We start from the raw sequence: 4,843 nt of genomic DNA on the forward strand, positions 1-4,843 counted from the left end.
TATATATATATATATATGTATGTGTGTGTGTGTGTGTGTGTGTGTGTGTGTGTGTGTGTGTGTGTGTGTGTGTGTGTGTGGTGTTGAGTTTTAACCACGGAGACACCTTACGATCATCCCGTCCGTTAACTCGTTCGCCTACCGCAAATAGAATCTTACACTCCTCGCGTGTTCCCATTGCCGCCTAAGAAGAAACTGTGAAATTTATTTCCGACCGATTCCTCTGCTTCTAATATCTTCCTCGCGAATGTATCAAAAAAAGTTAGCAATCTGCTTCTAATCTAGCTTCCCACGCTTGAACGTAAACCGCAATTTTGGTCCATCAGAAAGGACGAAAACAGATTTCTATGAGTGGAAGCCTTCTCATTCGTGGCGTTACTCATTAGTTAGCAATAGTTCCACGATGACTACGATACGACGAGAAGGTCACAATGTGCGAAGGTCTTTTATTGCATTACAGTCGAAGATATGCGCCGTATCTTGAAGAATAATGAAACCTGCAGCGAGGAAATTAATAAACGTAAGTAGTAAACGTTAGTAAAAGTTGCTGAGTAAGTCAAATATAACTTCTTGTACATTAGCGCGACCTTATAACTGTTCTCATTATGTTTTTTCCATTATTACTACCGAGTAATTTTAATATTGAGTTTACATAATAATACATAAAACTGACGTAATATTAATTAAATATTTTCAATTTCATGATTTTCATGTAAATAGACTTACACACGCTTCTTAAATATTGAATAATTTTCGAATTAATTATTGAACACGATGAAACAAACATTGACATTAACAGAGTTACGACTTTCGTTTTATTAGGCTAAACTTAAAAATATGTAATTTGTTTTTTTTTAATGATACGAAAGTTATTGCATAAGTTTATTGCAGGAAAAATATTTTGAATAAAAATTGTTTAGTTAAATTAGGAAATATATATTGCAGAATACAATCAATATCGACATTTTGATATTTTGAAAAATACACTACGAACATATGCGATAATTGCTGTAACGAATTGACTCACATCACGCCACAGAGAAATCAAATTATAATAATTACATCAGACCTGAACATGACATAATTCAATTAACTTTATTAATTGCGCTACGTATGACGTAATGTCAAATTTAGATTTTACAATATCTGATTTTTAGTGCCACAAATAACTTCCTTGAGTGAAACAACAACATTTAGTAACAAAAATAATGTTTAGATAAAAATTAGATTAATCGCAATCGATGAACATACGATCTTCCCGACCGACAGACTTATGTCGGGATGAGACGACAAATCAGTCGCGAGCAAATGCCGCGTACGCGTGTAACGGAGCAGAACGGCCCTATAAAATGACTAATGATGTAAGGTGGGTGTAAAGTGAAGCGGCTATTGATTCGTAGACGCATAAATGACACGTCTATCGGCTACCGAGGCCACCAGTCATGCTGAGGTTTCAACTCTTAGCATGGTGAACCCCCAAATCTCCTCACTCAACGACCCGGTAGCTATAGAGACGATGATAAACGGTCCATAGTAGCTGTGGAAGCTGCGGTTTACAATTACCTAGTAATATCTTCTTGCTTCCAAACCGCATAAGAAGGAAGAGAGAGAGTGATATTAGCAATCCGTTAATTTTTAATCAACAGCAGCATTATTGCAATAAGAGATCTAACTACAAAATACCTATCGCATGTGTCACGACTATGTTAGATATTAAAAGACAGGTTAATCGAACAAATTATTAGAATAATGACGATGTCTTTATGAATTATTAATAAGCAAATATGAATAGCGAATTGCGTCGACTGTCACGTCATGATCATTAGTTCTTTCAATACATATACGAGATAATTAAATAAAATTTAATTCCGCGAAAGACCAAGAGTAAAAGAGAAAAAGAAATGAATGACGCGTAATGATAGAAAAGGTGTTTACTTCTGGTTTGACGTGGAATCCAATCAACGTCTCCATTGCGACTTGACCTTACGAGAATTGGGTCGAGGATCCACTTGGAAGATTAATGTTTAGTCTGATTAGTCTCAGGATCTCCCCGAGACCGGCACCTTCAACCATTAACCGATTCGTGATCTTTGTTCATCGCTTGCGAAGCAATTACAAAATCAAAATTCCTATTCCTCTTCTTATATTTTATCCTATGCAAATTAACTATTATAGATATATTAATTATTAGTAATAATATTATTGAATCAAATGTGTAATATGCAATCATTTTACAAATTTTATAAGAATAAAATGTAAAAGTTTAAAAATATTAAAGAAAAACATATGTATCAAAATAACTTATCAAATAATATATTTTTGTATATTTTTGTTATAAAATATGATAATATACAGTACGCGCACTTATGATATTAGATTTTAATTAAAATTGCAGTAACAATAAAATAATTACATAATTTAATAAAATTTTAAAATTTATTTATAATTTATTTAAAGTTTATTTATAATTTACTTAAAATTTATTTATAATTTATTTAAAATTTATTTATAAATATGTATTATTTATATTAATTTATTTAGTATGTGAGAGATTATATAAAAATTTTTCAAAAAAATGCAAATAACGTATAACTCTATCGGGATGAAATTGCTTGTTACATGTTGCTTCCGCCGTTTATCAGTTACAATGCGTAGGGTTTGTTTATGTATGTTAACATGGCGTCGGCTTGTCTCCCTACCGCCCATAGGTTTGATTTATAGGCGGAGCATCTGACAGTAGACACCACCCCTAGACGGAAACAACAGCTGTTTCATGCGGTGTGTCGAGAAACTCAACTAGGTTTATGACATCTATGTGACATAAAACAAACAAATTTTTCTTCCTATAATATCACATGTTGGATAATTCGCCATAAATTAAAAGTCGATTTTCTGTATTACTATTTGTAAATATACATATATTTATCATCTGCAAGTAACTCGATTTTATATGCTGATTGAAGGTAAAGAAGAAATTTACTTTACCATATTTGGATAAGATAAAATATTATAGGTACTATATTATATATTAATAATTTTTTATTGTATTGTATACAATATACTTAGATAACATCGCATGCCAGCACGTTTAATGTGTTTAGCATTTCATGCAGTTGAAATGCGATTACTGTGTCATCTTGTGTGGATAAAGCAGATGCTACACGGCGCTATCACAGCATGCAATTTGAAACTTAAACATGATGTCAGCACGTATAATATATTATACACTGCATCTTATCTTCCTTGATCACCGATCCTTAATATTAAAATTGGCTATCGCTATAATATTTTTACATAACAACTGTTAATAAAAAAAATTTCGTACATGCTATCGTCGTGATATACGTATAGTCGAAATTAATATAACTATATTGAACACGAGATATGCTGTTACTGTGCTTACCAGATGCGGAATCAGCTGACATCTGCACAGAGACAGCAGTCATTGTACGCGTGCATTATACCGACATGGTTCTAACATTTTGTCATCTGAATATCTATAAGTAATTAATTTTCTTTCGTTTTATAAAAACAAAAAGATTAATAATAAATATCAAAGATTATTACAATATTATTAAGTGTCTTATCTTTGCCTCCAATTTCCATCGCAAGAAATTGCAGTTTTCTATGTATACATTCTACAGTAATTTAACTTGATCAACGTATTTCATCATATATTGATAAAATAATTATTATCAAATTTACTTTTGTAGATAAATCAATGCTTTACATTGTTTTCTAATGAGTAAATTATATTTTATATTTAATGACAATTAGTAAAGTATAATATGTAACCATCAATTGAATATATAAATATATCCATTCTACGGAAACATAGAAAACTTTATCTGTAATATAAAAATGACATTTTATAAACATGTGTACGAAATTTTTAATTATATTATGTTGTTTTATTTATTATATAATTTATATTATTACTTCTCAAACTTAAGTAGCTCGCACTTATTAAAATGACATCCACAGCCCGTCTAGCTTTAGTAGATATGAAAAAGCGAGGGGAAGAATGTATATTAATTATTTGTTTGTATCTCTTCATATTTCTTACTTTTTAATTTTTTTACTTAATATAATTCTATTGAAGTATTTGTAAAAAATACGCTTTTTCCTATTTTTGTTGACGACTTTGATAATTTATTTATAATTTATTTCAAAATTTGATTTTGATTCCTATTTTCGTAGAAAATCCAACTTCAACATGTATGAAAGTCGTAAAAGAGTTTGAGCATAGAAGTTTATAAGGATGCAAAAATAATGAATGTAATTTACCATTCTAAAGTTTTTTGCTACCCACGATAAATTGGCCTAAGACTTGTACTTGAATATTCTTGATTTGTATTTTTATATGCTTAATACAATACATAGCTCGTTTATGTTTATCTTTATTTAAAAGTTTTATATCAATGTAACAACAAATATTTTAACAATTCAAATGTTTTTTTCTTTTTTAATTTGTTTAGATAATTATATATCTACAAATATAAATCTCTAGCTTATAAAAATTATAATAATTTATGAAAGCCATGATTACGTTTTACTTTGCATATTATTATGAATAATACAGCTTAAAAAATATATATTTGAACTATACTTATATAATATATATTAATTAATTCTTATTTTTAGTTTATGCAATATATACGTATAAAAATTTTTATATTTAACTTAAACAAACATACGTATGGAATAAAATATATCATAAAAAATAAAATAATTTCTTCTCTTTCAAATGATGTACTCTTCAGTAAAGTTTGCTATTACTTAATATAGAATTTTCGATCATTTCGAATGGGACTTCTTAATAGAAACTTCACTCGGGATTGGC

This window comes from Trachymyrmex septentrionalis, unplaced genomic scaffold (assembly GCF_001594115.1).
Source record: "Trachymyrmex septentrionalis isolate Tsep2-gDNA-1 unplaced genomic scaffold, Tsep1.0 scaffold80, whole genome shotgun sequence".
NCBI classification, from domain to species: Eukaryota; Metazoa; Arthropoda; class Insecta; order Hymenoptera; family Formicidae; genus Trachymyrmex; species Trachymyrmex septentrionalis.